This window comes from Coloeus monedula, assembly GCF_965178545.1.
Source record: "Coloeus monedula genome assembly, chromosome: 3".
Classification (NCBI taxonomy): Eukaryota; Metazoa; Chordata; class Aves; order Passeriformes; family Corvidae; genus Coloeus; species Coloeus monedula.
In genome coordinates, this window is record NC_138783.1 from 70,674,002 (window position 1) to 70,693,022 (window position 19,021).

Sequence of the window (19,021 nt, forward strand, 5' to 3'; positions counted from 1 at the left end):
CAGTCCACAGCTGAGACAGTGCTGAGTGTTTTTCAACTGCTTTTGCCCATGGAAATCACAGATTACTTTAATGAGCTCACTAAAGTCAATCATTGGTATAATTCAAAACTATTTTAAAAGGCACTAAAGCCTGTTTAGCCCTAGAAGCAGCAAAAGTAAAGAAAACAGTAGCTGACCAGGTGATTTCATGCTGTGTCAGGTGATGCACTTACATTTACTTTGAGAAGTGTTTGTATACTGCTTGACTTTTAGCCAGCAAAGATAAGCCCACATTCAGGACTGAACATCAAGGTCCTAATGGAGTTTTCCAGTGTTATAATTAATAGATTCAACAAAAAGGGCAGCAATGGGGGCAAGGTTTACTTCAAACACTAAAGCAGTTACATGACCTGTTTTGAATCTGCTTTTATACTCACAGATTTTAACTTGTATATCTTCATAAAAGCCTGTCCAAATGTATAGATATAGAAAAAGATCAACTGATATAAGATATATATACATGAATAACACCATATTACACTCTCAAATACCAGAATGTCTGATTTTCTGTACTACAGAATACTTTCGTGTATTACAATCCTTTAAAGGTTTCATTGCATTCTGAAATGGGGCTATCAGTCTCTCTTACCTTTTGCAAACGTGTTTCACAAGTTTACATAGAAGCATGTGGAATTAAAAAAAAAAAAGCTTAATTACTGTACTATGAATCATGTAGCAAACAAAAGCCATGCTAGGCCTGGAAAACAAAAGGGGGAAAAATAAATTTTGTTACTGATACCTGTCAGGACCTTACTGTTTAGTCAGAGGAAGAAAATTAATTTATTTGATGTATGAATGGTTTCCCTGCATGCTTACAGTGAAGTCACATACTCTTATCATGGAGAAAATAGGAGTTCAACCTAGAACTGACACTACAGGTCCACTGCCATCAGGACAATAATCCTACCATCATTCCTCAAATAGCCTTGTGCTTCCATTGATGCTTGTGCTGACATGGTGTCATGTCCCTTGAGAAGAAGCTGCTGGAGAGGGCATGGGAGCTTGTGGAGAGAGAGGAGTGTGGCTTAGCCCTTCTGGCAGCACCACGGGGCTTGACTGGCATTAACCTGGTGGCCAAACCTCACTGTAGCTCCCAGCACAGCCATGGGTGTGTTGCAACTCCTTCACCTTCAGATCCCCTCCCTTTGCTTCAGTTCCCCTGTGTTTAAATTACTCGTGCTCTTACATAACTTTGGAAGGAAAGTCTGTTACCGTTTACCAAAGTTGCTATTTTTTCCCTCTGGATTGTTTAGATGCCAAGAAGATGAGAAGGAGCATCCAATTCCCTCCCATCAGGAAGCTGTCCTTTGAAACATACTTAGCTGCCCTTGCTTCAGCCCAGATGCTCCCTCCAGAGGGAGCGCTGTGGCTTTAAGGCCCATGTCCCAGATCCGCAGCACACCCACATATTTGTCCTCTCTTTGCATAGCCAGTGCCAAGCGGTGACATCTACTATAGTCTCTGGGACACGCTGGTCTCTGCAGTGCAGGGAAACGGGGCCGAGGGGGAGGGGGCGGCCGAGGGAGAGCACAAATCCCGCTGTGTTTCAGGAGGATGAGTCACTTCCTCGCACCAGCTCTGTGATGCTTTATTTATTGCCGCTCCACTGATATGAAGGCCGCCTCCCTTGTCCCTCTTTGGCATCCCTGGGCTCGGCCACCCCATTAATCAGGCGGGGCCACTGGAGAGTGCACAGGGAGCGGGAGTCCTGCGCGCTGGTGGCCTTTAGCTGTCTCCAGTTCAATGAAATTACCTTGTGTGAAGACTTGTTTTATGAGAGATTGGTTTATTTGTAACTAAACTACTTCCTCCATTATTTGATAAGCTCAAATATTTGCTACTGATAGTCAGAGAGTGTCACATTTATTATCCCATTTCAGGCATTGCTTAACTCCTTTGTATTAGGCTTTTTTAAGCCCTTTGAGGACGGCAGAAAGCAGGCAGGAAAAGTCTTATTCCTCTTACTCATGCTTCCAAAAGTATTGGGGTTTATTCTGTAAGGGATGTGGCTTGCTTAAATTAAATTGCTTTGGAGTAGTTCTTTATATGTTTAACACAACACTTAAAAGGGCTGACTCATGCTCTTTGTTAGAAATCCAAAGTATTAGAAAAAGAAAAGAGAGCAATGCCTTTTTCTTCCCTCATATATTGTAATACTTCAAGGTTTAGACAAATGTGGACATGAAGCAACATTGTCTCAAGGATGGGGTGTGAATATCATTACCAAGTCCTGTTTGCTATCTTGCCCCAGTGGCTATGACACTTGTGACCCATTTGTACCTCGATTTGTGTTTTATTAACTCTGGTTGAAAAACAGGTCTGCTTAGCTTTTTAAGACATCTGATGTCTTTGGAAAATGAAAAACCCTACAGCCCTAAGATGTAAGTAATACTTTTACTATAACTTACTGCCATACACTTTTAAGTATTTCTCTTTGAAGAAAAATTTTTCTTTTAGAATATATTTATATTTCTTTTAGGATATATTTAGAATATTTTTCTTTTAGAAGTCTTTCAGGTTTTTTTATTTTCATGGAGGTCAAGGGGTTATTATCTATTTGCTTCTGTGAATTCCAGCAGTAGATCACAATCCCAATACAAAGAGATATTTGTATATGTTAGGAGGAAAAAAATTGCTTAACCGTAAGAGCCATCTTTAGGAACCCCATCTGACTTCCCAGTACTTCTGACAAAGCTTTTGTGGGTAGTTGATGTTCCAGTCATATACATGCTTTAATCAGCACTGTCTTGCCTAATCTGAGCATTTTTGCCAAGACCACAGACTTCCACATCACTATGCCCCATAAATGTATGCTCAAATGGAGACAGGGTGGGGAAACAACCACTCTTTCTCTAATAAAGAGAAATAGGAGTTTGGGATTTGGGGTTGTGAAATGGAGAGGCTCTCGAATCCCATTTGGCACCTTCATAGCACCCCACGTTCAACACCTTGAGATACCTGAGGCCAGAGGAAAAATTTTTAAGAGAAAGCCCATACCTGCCACACTCCATGGGAAATGTGGTTATATTTCTGTAATGAAAATTAGAGAATGGTCATTATTCTTTAATGGGAATGGTGTCATTCCAGGACTGCTGACTCGTGCACAGAGAGTTTTCAAGGCATTTCTGTTGGAGCCAGCAGGCCCTGGGGAGAAGCTTTGGGCTGGGAAAACAGCACTGTGCCCAGAACGTGCAGTATGTTTGAACACAGGAGCAAATTGCTCTATTTGTGCTTGTCAGGGGCTCCAGGGACCCAATCCTGTTGCTCACAATCCAGTACACTAAATCCTATCTGAAATTAATGGAACTGCTCTTATTAAAAAAAAAAAAATGGTGAAAGGGCTGGTCTACTGAGAACAGGATGAGACTGGTCAGAAATCTCCCTCCTGTAGAAGAAATAGGAGTTTTGAGAAAAATATATTTAAAGCAGATTAGCTAAAAATAGACAAGAATTTCATTTTCTAAATCCTTTTGAAGTACCTACATAAGTGAATTTATAAAAAAATTTTAGACGTGTGAATATTCAAGTGGAGCCTTTAACCTTGCTGAAACTTTATTGGCCCTTAAAGTTCAGAGAAAGTAATTTTTTTTTCTCTTTGAGTTAGAAATGATTGAGGGAAAATATATGTTCAGTGTGCTAACTAAGAAGGAAGTAATGGTTCATTCCACCTCTGACAGATGTAGAGATGTATGCAATCACTTGGGCACTTCCAATCAGATACAGCAAGCTCACTGCACGTGGCTTGGTGTCTGGTGTTAAGACTATCTGAAATGATAAGGATACATCAGGCTGGCTTACGACTGTGGCCTTCCAGAATCTCCTCAGGGAACATCAGGCCTTTTGCAGGTGGCTGAGTTGACTTCTAACAAAGAGCCTGCTGATGAGAGTCCAATTGGCTGTTTCAGCTGAGGTCTGCCCTGGAAATCAGGGAGTGAGAACTGAGCCTAGGGAGATTGAAGATTCATTAAATGTGTGTTTGTCTTGGACTTTGACATGAAGATGCTGCTATTCCAGATGCAGCTGAACTCCTAAGGCTTTGGACTTCTTAGGAGTTATAGGAGGAGCAAAGCTTCAGCTGTGATTTCTGTACCACAACAGGAGCTCACAGAGACAGCATTCTTCTTTGACATATCAGTTTAAAATAAATGCATTGCAAAATCACAATAAGTTGGATTTTTACAAGAATATGTTCTTTAGGTAACTGCAATTTTAAAAGCAGATGTGCATTCTAGATTTTACCATGAGCTCACTAGAACACAGTTAAGCCTAGGTAATTGGTGACTTTCTTTTTCATTCAGTTTTCAAGGCACAAACTTATAATTCTTGGTGTGAAGATACTAGCATATTTACAGCAATTGCAAACCAAAATAATTTCCAAAACTTATGTGCAAATTAAAGTGCACATCCTTTCATGTTTTGCTATTGCTCAGACAAATGTTCCTCTCTTAAAACACTTAGATTCCTCAGGCAGTACCTCCTCTCTGTACTGATGATTAATTCAGTCAAAACACCAGCTTAGTAGTTTCTTGAAAGAATTAGGTTCTCTCGAAGAAATTATTTTTTTTTGATTATAACCAAAAACTCCTCTAAGTACCTCATTTTTTTATAGGTGTGAACTATATTGTTGCAATTACTAAAATAATTCTCTGTGCGCTTCTTCCAGGTATCATCTATATTTGGAACTTATTGAATGAGAACTGATTTATACCTTCAAAATATGAAAGTATGCTTTGTTGAGCAGAAAAAAAATCATGTCCAGGCCTGTGTCCACATTGCTAACTCATTCTTTTCCAAAAATTGGGTGGGTAAGTCTTACATATGACTAGATACAGCCCTAAGTGTTTGCTGTTTGTGCTTGTCCCTGTATCATTGTATTTTTTTTCTCCTAACCCACGACTGCTACTGAAAAGTTATTAATTTACTCCTCTGATAATTAGAAATCTTCTGGTTTTTCTTCTCGTCCAAAAATAATTTATACTAATTTTTGCTTGTGCCATCATGATCTGTTAGTTTTTAAAAAGCACTTTTCCATCTATGGTGTTTGTCTGCTTGCTTTTCTAAATAATGTCTGGATTTGCAGAGGCTTAGCCTTTGTTTTGAGAATCTGAATTTTCTTCCAGCTGCATCTGATTCTCAGGGAGAAATTTATTTGACTGACCCTCTCTGTTCAGCAGGTCTGCATCCTTGCAGGCATAAATACCTGTTTGCACTTGTTCTTCTTCACTGACTCTGTTGGAACTATTGTTTCACAATAAAAAAGAATGACAGGCAGTAGTGCACAGTCTTCTCTGCAAATGGTGGAGAGTAAATGCCTACAGCCAAGGAGACACAGCCTAACTTATTAGCTTCTCAGGTTCAGCATCTGTCCAGAAGTAAGCACTTTGAGTTCCTGCAGGAGACACCTGGTCTGCTACCCCAGACTCAGTTGCCTTCAGCACCTGTTGTTACACAGCTTTGAATTGTGAACCATACCAATATTTTATGCTGCTGTTCCTAGAACTCGGGTCTTTACTATGACTTTTATCTCTTTCATGGAACACAGTGACTGACAGGACTTGATTTCTTAGAGTTCTGATATATGTTCTGCTTCCTTTCACCCTGGCGGGGTAACTGCTGGAGGGTTCTTCATTGACACTTATCTCTGCCTAGACCTAAAAGTCTTTCCGTTTTTAGGACATGAGCCTTCTCACATTGGAACTGTGTCCTGTCATTCATGTTTGCAAAAGAGTTTGTCACTAAATCATATGGGAGATTCATATTGTTAGTAATTGTTAGTCTAGTTACCATCCGAGGTTATCTAGGAAAAGAAGAGAGTTTAGAGTCCACACAGAAGTGTTCTGTTGACTTTTATTTCAGCTAAAAATGTCTTAAGTAATGTTGGGAGAAATTTTCAGCAATTTGAAAATGTAAGTGTCCTGCCAAAAAAAACAGGAGTCACAATCTACAAGTCCTACATGGCAACAAGTGCATTGCCAGCCCAAGATAAATATCATAAACCAAATGGAAAGAAAAGGTATGATGAGCTCATGATCTCTGCTAGGAATTGTGGAAGAAAAGATGATAAAAAAAGCAGAGGGAAAGAAGGTGTGATTTGGCTCAGGATATGAAATAAGTAGCATCTAAATAAATGATCTCTAAATGTAGCTTCATGAACAAAACATATTTAAAGACTACTTGGATACACTTGCCGAAGGGAAAGTAGTAAAATGAAAGCAATGTTTTCCAAATTTTGGTCAAAGATGCAAGGCAGGATACTCTAATGTCGATGGAAATCATATATATATATATTCAAGGACAGCATTTTATCCATGATTCATCTATGTTTTATTTAAATGCTTTGTTTTGTTTGTTGTTTTTTGGTTTGGGTTTTTTTCTTGCATATGAACCATGGTAAAATGTGAAGAACTTAAACCCTTATATTTGAATTTATGACATATATCATGAGATACTGCAGCATGCTTTACTATCCACTTTCCATAGTGGAAATCCTTCTTGATCCCTTTAACACTGCCTTGGGAGACCTGTTTTCCTGTCTTAATATAGGTTTTATTACATCTTTGTACACTATCAGCACAGTAATAAAATTTATTTAATCTTCATTATTTTTGAATTATGTATGGAGACACTGTTTCTCATCCAATATTCTGGAGCTGCAAATTGCACATGATTTGATCTGCCAGAAATTTAAGGAAATAAAAAATCACCAGTTCCTTTAGGGCTGGCTGCTTCTTCCATTGGAATCAGTGGGAATTTTGCCATTGACTTAAGTGGGAGTAGGATCAGGCCCTTAATGCTGTGTATTTACTTTATTTAGGCCAAAAGACACAGAGACACAGAGAAGATACTGTTCAATGGTTGCAATTTTAGTCAGTAAGTTTGCTGCTTGCTGGCAGTATGGCACCTCTCACGAAGCAAAATATTACAGCATTAGGGAGTGCTTTTAGTAATATGCATATTACAGCATGAGGCAAAACACTACTGTTATGTTTTCAAAGATGTAATGAAATCTTAGCTGCTAGACTGAGAAGTTAGTTGGAAATGGTAGACTGAAAGCCTATATAAGTCTTGTTGGGAAGTGGCTGATTTTTAATTTGTATTGTTTGGTTTGGTTTTTTTAATTATTCCTTATGAATTAAACTTGTCTGGGTGGCAGACAGGAAGGTGCACCTTGAGATGTAGATTTCTTCCAGGGGTCTGCCCTGGACATCCTGTGTGACCTTGAGCCAAGCATTTAATGTCTCTGCATTGCTGTGCTCTGTTTGTAAAATGTGGATAACAATTCTTCCTTTCTTCTGTCCCTAGCCCTGCCTGCCTAGCCTGTAAGCCCCTCAGGGAACAGACTGTTGCTTGCCCTGAGTGCCCTTCCTCCCAGATCAGGGCCTTGACTTTGGCTATGATCAGAATGTTGAAAATAGCAAAATAATACCTTATTTTATAATGCTCCTTATTTTACATGCAGATATTGAGCTTTAATCTAGTTTAATTTCAACAGTTTTTTTCCTTTGGGTGAATCTGTTGATGTTTGTCTGACTGACTCCTCTATCTACAGTGAGAGTCAGCATGACTTCAAGCCTACAACTGGCCTTTCACAGCTCCTCCTTTCTACTCTGGCCTCTTCTCTGCCTGGGTAGGGTTGCTGACAACTTTTATTACCCTCAGCTAACAATGTCTTTGCATATATAAATAATCTGAGTATGGGCAATAGCTCTTATATATCTAGAACACATGAGACCTGCTGTACATCTGCGAACTAAATTATACTTGTCTGGAGAGCCCAGTTTGTGCTGAACATTGGAGGGACCATATGTGAACTTATCAATGCCAGGGCACGCACCACAGGATCTGACACTGCACCGGATGTGGTGCTCAGGCACTATTAATTCGTGGAGAAGTGTGAATCCAGTGTGTCCAGGATGCATTGAATTTCCTGCATCTGCTCAGCTCAGCTGTGTTTGAGCAGTAAACCAGAGGCTGGTAACTGCTAGTTTATAAAAGCATTTAACAGCTCTAAACCTGATCTCTGATGTACCTTCACACTTCACTTCATATATGTATATGAAACACCTCAGTAAAATCAGTGAGCCATATTCATGCACAAAATTTCACTTGTGGCTTGGGGTCAATAGGAGCATGTGGGTGTGTTACATTTGTTCTGAAAATGTTTCTTGGATAAGCTCTCCAGGGACTTTTAGGAAGGGTAAGATATCTTTTTTTCTGAATCCTAGCCTAGGATCCTGACAAGGTGGATGGTGACATACTTTACCATGCCATGAATGGTGGTGTTCTGGGTACATGCTAAGGAACAGCTCTGTGTGCCAAAGGAAGGAGTATGAAAATTTGAAGTGCTCTTATTGAATGGAAGTGTTTCCATGACTTAGGTAATTTGGTTTTACTTTAGTCTTTTGAGAATCCAATTTTTGGGGGTTTTTTTTAACTATGGCCCTAAATTATTTCATTTAACATAGGTGTAGGGAAAAGAATCAGATCTAATATCACTGAAATAAAAACACAGTTTCTACTAGAGTCTTTCTGGAATATTGAAGTCATACCTGGATATGCTTTGATTCATAGAAGAATGAGACTAATTTTTTATGTAGCCTCTCCATATCTCATACTGTTACATCTGTTGGAAGTACTGGAAGGTCCAATTGTTTATTTCCAGGTCACTCAACTCATGAATTTAGAAAATGAGGATCGTTTTTTAAGAATCCATCTGTCTATAAACCCGGCATCACAGTCCTTAGGTCAGATGCCAGCTGGGAATAATGGGGAGAGCTCATACAGGTTCCAATTCAACCCAGGAGATTGGTACCAGAAAGAGAGACAGCACAGTATCCACAGGCTGTAGCACAATGATTTCATTGATGTCTTTGAGCACTGTTTCTTCCATGGATTACTGACTTGATCTAGTGCAAAAGCCAATTTGTTTAATGTCTTTTATAGGCAGAATAGAACCTTTCTTGAGGGAGAAAATAAATCAGTTCCTGGTGGTTTCCTTATCTCTGCATGCACGCCAAGTGGGGACAGGATGAACACCGTTGCTTTACATGTCACAGGTTAACACTAAGCAGGATGGACCTGGTGCCCAGAGATATTTCTATTTACTGTAAATTATTTTAGAGGGTTGAGGGTGGCTTTGGCTGTGCAAAGACTACTTGTGTGCCCAGGTGCTACTCTGCAATGAGGCCATAGATATACATACATGTATCAGAGCTCAGTAACATATATAACAGGTGCCTTATCAACATTTCCAGAGTCCCCAGAACTATGCAAAAGATAGAAATAAAAGTGTAGCGGTGGTGGTCTGATTTTTTGACTGAGAAAATAACAGTTCTTCAAACCCAACAGCTCAGTGCTAAATGATCATGTCTGTTTCATTACATAGACCTCACTGTAAAAATACAGAACCCATAGGCTCCAAATGGAAATCTGGATGAGGTGATTTTTCATTGCATTAGTCTTGAAAAGAAAATTGTTTATTCATTCATTTTGTACATAAAAACATTTTACATTCTTGGTATGTTCAGGAAAAAGAAGCACTAAATGTATCAGAGCATTAGATATTTCTGAAGGTCAAGGGCTTGTTATTGTTACTTAGTGTGTAAAACAAACCTAGAACTTTATTCTCCTGTTTCTGGACTTGCAGTTCATGTTGCTTTTTTTCCAAAAAAATAGGCCTGGTGACCTTTAGTTCCAGTATCTGAGGCTGTCAGCTTTGTCAGAAAAGATTTGTACTCAAATTTTGATAAGAACTGGACTCTCATAGATTCACTTGCGAAATCTTTCTCACAGATATTCTTCTCTCAGAAAGAAGTCAAGGTACCATGCACACTGCAGAGAAATTAAGTTTCCCATGCTGAGACCTGATGAGTGACTGACTATATGATCACTAGTACAGAAATTCACCAAAGTCACCTAATATTCCATTTAGTTTGTAACAGTTACCAATTCTTGGCAGGAGTCTTGTGAGCAGCCTTCATTTATTCTAGTCAAGCTCACTAGCAGTGCAGTCAATGGGAATCACCAAAATTTTTCAAGTAATATAGCTGTCATGCTCTTGGTGTCTCTTCTGGAGTGAAAAGCATGTTGCTGTAAAGTACTTTACACTAAGCCCATTTTCCCTATCCTCATTTTATTCTTCTGTGTTCAAAGATGTGTCTGTATTCCTAAATAATTCTTTTCACTCTGCAGTGTTAGCACCTTTCAGGCATTTGCATGCTTATGCCTCCACGTTTAGGAGTCCTGGCCCTACAGGCAAGATTTTCTGGTTTTGCTACAGAAATTCAGTGAAGCAAAACCTGGCAGCTTTGCACAGTTCTGTACATGTACAGTACTGTAGGTCTTCTGTAGCATAGCTGTAGGTTTTACCTTGTACAATACCATAGCTTTCATAGTAACTTTCATTGCTTTTGACATATTCATGTTCAATATTCTTCATAAATTATTTATCTAACCTACCAAGGAATACTTCGTGTGACAAACTACATTTTCATCTGGATTTTTTCCTGTAAACTTGTTGAATATGCTTGCTTTTCTAAATACTGTCTGTCTCTAAAGTAATAAAATGAATTACGCTTATCATTTTTCCTGATTTGTTTTTATTCTCCTTAAAGCTAAAACTAAGAGGGGAAGAAAAGAAAATCCTTCTTTTGTTCCAGTAAAGCATTTTTCAAAATTGCATTCAACAACTCAGAACCCCGTGCTTCTGGAAGGAAGCTCCCAGAAAGTGCTGGAGAGCTTTAGATCCCTGCAGTCCACCCAACTCAGCACACATGGAGTTCTGTGTGCATTTCCATTTGTCATCGCTGAGCTGCATCTCCACCATTTCTAGGTCTGAACCCAAGTTAACCCAGAGGCGCCCTTCTGTGATTTTGTCATGTGTTCATTAAAAAAAAAAAAAATAAAGACAATGGGTAGAAAAAAGATTTGAAGATTCTGATATTAAGGAAAGTTCTAAAGAAAAATCTGTTGATGTAATTAGTTCAGCAAATGCTGAAATGCTAGCTAGTGAGATTATACTCCGTTTGCTTTCAGTATGAATACTGCAGCATTAGCACCTCTGGCATACTAAGCCAATTTGTATTCTTTGCAATCTAATGCTTCATCAGGTTTGTATTACATGTAAGTAAGTCTAGTGTTCAACTCCTTAGAAATTGTCAGAGTTAATTAAACTAATCAGTCTCATCTGGATTCCTGTATTAACTGTATTGTTTTCATTTCCAGATGAATGTCCGAGTTCACTGAAGATACTTTTGGAATAGCCTGCCTGTAGAGACAAGATATTCTGAATCTTTCAATGTAGCAGGTACATGGTATGATTATGATTTTCATTAGGACAGTTTAAACTGCATAGTGTAAGGTCATTTTTTGCTCTGTCCTTATATATGTAATTCTGAGCTTCTGCTCTCTACAATATCGTATGCCAATAAAGTTCATAGCCTAATTACACATAATTTGAAAGGGAATTTCCTTTTCTCAATTTTTGCTTTGTTTTTTTTAATGTAATGACTCCTTCCCCTCTGTTATCAAAAAGAATGAAAAGAAGTGATTGGTATAATTTCCCTCTGAAGTTTATTTCCATATTTTTATCATATCATTTCTCCTTATCATAACTGCATTTCCATTCTGAAGCCCATTATTCTAGTCTTTTCATTGAGTGTGCTTTTGCTGTCTATAATCTTGATGGTACATTTTGTTTTTTCTGGATTATAAAAAGTCACCTTTAAGTAATTGGTTTTCAGTTATGAATGTTTGAATTAGATGATATTATTATTTTACTTAAATTTTTTGCAAGCAAGAATCAATCAAAATTTTATTTACTACTTTGATTAAGGGGGTTTTGCTGGACATCTGTAGAAAATCTATAGCATTCAAGGTTTATTTTTTCATCAGTAGCATAAACTTAGCAACTCTTATGCTTGCAACTTTGATACTTGCTGTAGATTTTTCAGGTAACCCTGTGAAATAAGAACTACACATGCAATGCTCTCTCAGACAGCTGAAGGTCAAAACTTCTGTGCTGTCTCTCCTGAAGTTCATGAGGCTTTTGAGGTGAGTCAGATTAGCTTTCTTTTTTGAGTACCTAAGCACGTATAAAACAAGTTTTGAAATAAATCAAGTGTTTATTTTTATCAAGACTATATATCATTCTGTCATTGTGATTATCACACTTAATTATTCACTGATAGAGTCCAAGGCACTGGTAAAGAATTCCAAAGCTTTACTGGTTTTTGAAGATGGCTCCTGCTGTGGGTAGTGTGTGCCCACCCACATGTGCATGTTCAGATGCAGTTTTGGGTCACAGGACTACTATTGTGTGATGCAAAAACATCATCTGGGGTTCAACTACAGCACACTGACTCTGTGTACCCATCTTTGGAGTACTCTCTACTCTTTGTGATGAACATTTACACCAAGAACACTGATATTTTTGTTTCCTTAAGGTCTACAAAGAACTGACAGTTACTGTGGTCTGAGGCTGTTTTCAACTTTTTGTCTAGTACAAATTTTTTTTGCACATCAATGTTGCTCTCATGTTCAAGTTAAATCATACTTTCCTTTTTGTAAATAACAAGAAGAATATGATAATGAAGTGCAAAATGGGAAAAAAGCATTGCTCATTGTGTCATTTTCCAAGCTGCAGAAGCACATTTGGCTTAATACATTTAATGGAAGTGTTCTGCATCCTGGCCTCCCTGGTGCTCCAGCAGTTTAGTCAGAGAGTTTAGGAGTTCAGTGTCCTCAAAGTTTCACAGGGGACACCCTCACCTACTCAAAACCATGGTTATGGAATTCCTGTAGGCAAATACATCATGAGAGAGGGTAAGAGCAAGGAACCTGAATTTCTTGGTATGAATCTTTGCCTTCCAGCAGGTTGACAGTAAGAAAACCTGTACTACCACTTGCATGTGTGTAGCTACAACTTCAACCCTTAACCTCTTGCTGATTCCCTGAATAATCATCTTGATGCATGAATATACACCTTTTTCTCCTTCTGTATGAGAAAATGTCAGCTATGTGTCAGGGGTTTGCCAAATACACTCTACTTCTTACTTGGACTTTTTCTCAGGAAGAGGTGCACCTGGAGCCATAGCTCTGCAAGGGGTGTAACAGCCTCTGTCTGGGAGATTCATGTGTGGAGGAGGGAAGTGTGGAAAGGCTTGAGAACTTCCATCACTATGGTGTGATTGGGTTGTCCATAACCTGCAGGGGCACACCATAATCAGGCTGGAAAGAGTTTAAATTTCTTCATCCAGACTCCCTTTTATATCTATTTTCTTTGCCTCCATCTGCCTTTTTCTGAGGTTTGTTTTTCTTGATTCTTATGGCTAAGTTTCCCACTCTGTGTTGGATTTCAGCCAAAGCATGCTTTTATAGGCTGGGAAGAACTTTTCCCATTTTACAGACTGGCATCTAGTGGGTGCACATTAGTAGCCTTCCTAGGAGCACACAGGGAGCCTGTCTAAAGAGGGGATGTTACTTTATTGGAGGTTCTTTATTGCAATCATAGAGTAGATGATTCTAAGAAGCTAATTGAGGTAGTTATAATTAATGATGCTTCCCATCCCTCATAAATATTTTGCCTCTCTTTATGCATAATATCTGTGGTTTTAATATTTTTTAATTGCTTTCTGACAGTTCCCGGCTATCAACTTTTATTTCATTTAAGTGTTTCAACATTACAGCTGTCCATTTCTTTCATTGCCTTATGGCTTTTGCTGCTGAAGCCAGCATTATACTGTTCCAGAAATGTCCTTTTATAGTTTATATCACCATCTCTATAAAGATGCTCTTAAAGTCTTGGCTTTCAGATGGCTTTTGGACAGCCTTTTCTAAGGCCTCTCTTATTTCTACCAAACTGAGTCTGTCACCTTGGCTTGCTGGGTTCCTCTTTACTTTTATTGAGCTCAAACTTTTGTGCTATTTGTAAAACACCAAAGTGAAGTGCAAGTAGACTGCTTCATATTCAATCACCATTCTTTAACACTTTTGGCTTAAGCAGTCCTACAAGAAGTTAGAATTTCCTAACAGCACAGCTCTTGAGAACATTAGCACACAAAAAAACCTGTCTATGGTGTCAAAGTGTCCTTCTTATACAGGAATATCAGTAAAAGCATTTGCTCTTGTGCTGTTCCTCTACTGTGGAGGGCTACCCACTGAGATTATATTTCAGAGATTTTAAAAAATACTTAGATATCTTTAGATGTTTATTGATGTCTTTTGCTGTTGCCACTGTTTTTATGTCCCCATTTAAAAGGAGATATGACAAAAAGCAGCAAAATCAGATGCATGTGTTGGACACATGAAAGCCATTGGATTCACTTTCTTTCACCAAAGGTGATGGAAGGAAAATTATAAAAAATTCTGTTGTCTACAGAATAGAATTTTTTTATATTGGTGACTTATCTGGGATTTTTTTCTTTTTAATGCTGCTGTAAAAGACACGGACATAAAATTCTTCCACGGACAGTTTTTTAGTGAGAAACTATGTTGTGTGAGCAATAAGCTACAATATTTACAACTCCAACTTGATGCACATTCATAACTAGAAGGTTCTGTAAGAATTTTGCTTTTGTTTTCTATAATCCTCAGTTTTATTTCACCCAGGTCATTAAATTTATAACATTAATTCCATATGTTGAAAATGTTGGCAGAAAATACAGTACCTTAAATCCCATAGAAAAAATATGATACAGTTAATCCATAAACTTCTTTAACTTTCATCTTCTAAACCTAGGAAAAGTCCAATAGTACTCAAGTGATTTTACCAGACCCTATTTATATTGCTATTCACACTGCAGTTCCAGGGAAATAGTACATATTTCTAGGAAGTACTTATTACCAGTTTCAAAGATTTTTTTTTTTTTTTAAACCTTGAAGAATTTAAATATTGATTCTATAAAGACAAAAAAAAGCACCAGGATACCAAATACAATCAATGAACTGTTTCTGACAGCTGATAATTTGTTTGCTAGTGAAAAGGTTTAACTCACCACAGCATCCTTCCTTATGTGAATGACCTTATACTCTTAAGTAGTCCTTTGTTTAAAGAACATTTTTTGACTGTTTCGCAGGTACACATCTTAATGATGGAAACTGTTGGCACTTCTTACCTCTACCATTTATGTGAAAGAGCTGGTAAAAATTTGGCCTTGTCTGCACCTTGGATATTGCTTGTGACTTGGTCTGTATGTGTATGGATTCATACACTGCCAGTATTATTGGCATGTCAAATCAGAGGAAAGGGATGTCATGGGCTTTCAAACCCATGCTGCCAAAGTGAGCATCCAGAAGGTTATACTGAAGACAGTACGTGCTACAATCTCCAGAAAATATAGCCTGACTCACTGGGGAACCTGTTGCTTCTTTTTTCAGATCCTTGGGGTGGGAAGTGGTGGACAAACTTCCACAGATCTTTTTGCCAGAGAAGGGCTTCTGAACCCTGTCCAGGGATAATGTCTGGTCTGAGATAGGAAGATGTCCCTGCATTCACCAGAACCCCTTATCTTGTTTTATTCTTTGCCTACATATAAAATTGAGCTTTTCACAAACATATGGGATAGACCTGTACATAAGACTGTACACTGTTTTAATTTTTGTTCTGAGCTAAGAGGTCAGATGCCTACATTTTTTCTTGATGTTTTAAACCACACATTTTTCATCTGTTTTGTTTCTAGGCAGGTCAAATTTATACAACAATAACAATTCAAACAGCACAGGTTTTGAAAAAATGCAAAGGTTTTGCATATATTAGGTCCATCTGTAAGTGGAAATACACTGGTTTGTACATTTTCAATGAATCGATTTTCTGAAGTAAAAAAGCAAAGCGCAGAATTGGAGGTTTCTGAAACTTGTTGTGAAAATTCTGAACAGCCCTGTGTAACAGTAACTTCAACTTGACGCAGGCCAGTTGTTCTGGTTCTTTATTTCAGGCTTCTTTATTACATGCACCTGTTTCAACTAACTTGTAGCTGTTTCTGAAACTCCTGACTGGCCTGCAGCCAGGACGCTCTGCGTATTCCCACAGTTAATATGATCTAGGTCTTTAGAGGGTTCATGGGGATGTGGGTAATATGAAAGTCCAGACTGATAAAAGCTTTTCCTTTACCTCTGCTCAATAATAGATTTGCCTGTTTACTTCTGGTCTCCCTGCCAAAAAATTTGGGAGAAGAGGTTGTTCTTTGAAACCCTTTTCTGCACAGGTTGCACTTAAAGTTCATGGGTTCAGGGGAGTTTTCCACCCTTTTGGATTTAATTACAACCAGCTCATGCCATTCTGGACTAATCCTCTCTGTCCAGTTCCACAGTAAAAAATGTGGGTCTCTAATGACATCAACAAATTAAAATAACCAACTAATTTAATAAGTGCATTTTGCAGTTAAATGTTAATGTAAAGATGCATTTTCTATTTGCAGTTTCATGTTGGTTCTGGGTAAGATTAGGTAAAGTAAAGCTTTAATAAGAAAATATTATATGGTCACCTTATTTCTGGGAAAAATTAGGCTTTGTATGAGAGTGCTCTGTGGCTGGGAAGTGAGGAATAGGGCAACAAGCTCTCTGGAGAAGGGTTTGCCCACGGAGTTGCATTCTCCACAACTGGTTACCACACTTTTATTTGCAACAGCCACATGTAAAAGCCTGCCTCCCTCTCTAGCAGCAACCTACAGTTTCAGCACGTCCTCAAAAACAACAATTGGGACAAACCTTCATTAAATTAATTATTAAACTTTCTTCACATAAATTCATTTTAACAGAAAAGCATTAAGAATCTTTCACCACTTCCTAGACCTCATTTTTTCCCCAAGGGGCACAAAGGACATCTATTTTTGTGTGTCTCAGGAATATTTTTCAGAAAACTCAGCACATTAGAAAGTAGCTGCACACATTTTATATGATTTTTTTAGAGGATTTGCTCTTTGATAGCAAGGGAGATATCAATCAAAAGGAGCAGACAGATTTTAACTGCAGGCATGAAGGGAAGCACTTAATAGGGTATTTTTCCATTCTGCAGGTCTGTGGTTGCATGAAAGCAAAATGTGATACTTGGTGAGATCAGAAAATCAGAACCGGAATCAATAATGCTGCAGTTGTTTCAGGGAGGGTCAGTTTAAAGAAACAGCACTAAACTGAGATTTAATGGAGTTAAAGGAGAAAAACTGCATTGTAGTTATAAGAATAGGTTATTTTATTGTTAGTAAACATCCTTTACTAAGCATTTGGGAGAAACAGATTCTATCTAAGTGTAAATGCTGTAACATTTCTAAATGCTGTAAAACAGTTACTTAGGAAAAAATAGGTTTCTCTAAAACCTCTCTAAAATAGATTTCTCTAAAGATTACTCTAAAGTAAGTAAATTTGCTTACTGGACTCTACAAGTAGTGAGGAATGCACACAGCCGAAAAAGAAGGGGGTGGGCAGAGGAAGAGAGTAAAAATTTCTAGAAAAGAAATTCAATTTTACTTCTGCATTAAAAGCCTTATTATCTAATTCTTTGACCACCTCTATGAAGAAATCAGGCTACTGGGGGGAAAAAGGGCTATATTTTGAACTTCACAAGCAGTCAACCTGAGATATGTCCACCCAGACTATTCGGAACACCTCGTTTACTCAAGGTACAAATGGCCTTTGACACAAGAAGACCCACTCCTTGCTGTGGGTCACCCTCTGCCAGACAAGCTGGTGGAACAGGTTTCACTTTGCTTCCTGTTCTGATCACCATTCACAAGGTTTTAAATGGGAAGGTGGGTTTGATATTAAGATGATGAGAAATGGAGCAAGAGCGGTGTCCCCTTTTACCAGCTCTGGCTGTGGGAGAACAAGAGCTTCAGGCCAGAGCAACTTCTCAGTGAGTCACTGCTGGAGAGGGTTGGTAAGACCAGACAAACCAGCCAGAGAATTGTTACTTGTGGTCAGTGGTTTCTGCCAAAGTTTTGCTGAGATCCTGGGACCTTAACCTCTGTTAACTCTGCAGACAGCAGTGTGTGCAGAGGATGGAATTTTCTTCCCCATCCCTCCCAGCTATCTTCCTACCTGTGTGATCTTTTCACATTTTGTTACCTTCTGCTTTAACTAGACAGACTAATCTCTCCTCCCACAGTCTACACATCTATTTGGTTACAGTATTTCCCCACTGGTTCCCTCACCCGCCCCTCCCCTTTCAGTTTTTTTTATTTTTCTTCCCAAGCAATTTCCATTTCTCTCTAGCCAGACTTTCTTTTGTCAACCTATCCTGATCATCATAATAACGGAAATTAAAGAATTAAAGGTTTGTTTATCACTTCCAGATCTTTAGCATGCAGCATCCCATATTCAAGATCATCCTTAAAAACTTAATTGTGCCTTTCTCTATATTTTAGGAGAAGGTCTTTTGTGCAGGATGCTGAAGAAACGCAAGAGCTGTAGGCTCTTTCTTTACTTCTTTATTTGTGACCCACTTTTATTTATCCACAAAGGATAACATGAGGTGACTATATTAAAAACTATAGAAAATAATATTTACATAAAAGAAAAAATGTTTCCATCAATAATAGGACATCAGAATCAGAAAAATAGTTTGAATTACGTTATCTTTTTCCTGAACTTTCTGGTGGCAGTTTTGTTTTAAGACCTTATGATAATGATGAGGCACTAACAGGTTTTAAAGTGTGAAGAAAAGGAGTTATGTGAACAAAGTGATCAACAATAAATTATTAAACTGTATTCCAAATGAGCAAATACTAAATGACTAGTGGATAGCATTAGTAGAAATTTGTGTTTTGAAAGAGGTGTTTCAGAAAGTGAGGCAAATGTTTAGGTACCAAATCTCTAGTGATCTATCAGCATAGGCTTTGATTCAAGCAGTAGGCTTTCAGCTTTCTCATATACCCTTAACATCTTTGTCCTCTCCCGTTTTCTGTGGTCATTTCTCTTGCTTCCCCTCCCATTTTCAGTGAAACCAAGAAAGCAGAAAAATTTGCTAGTAACTCAGTGTTATTTAAGTTAC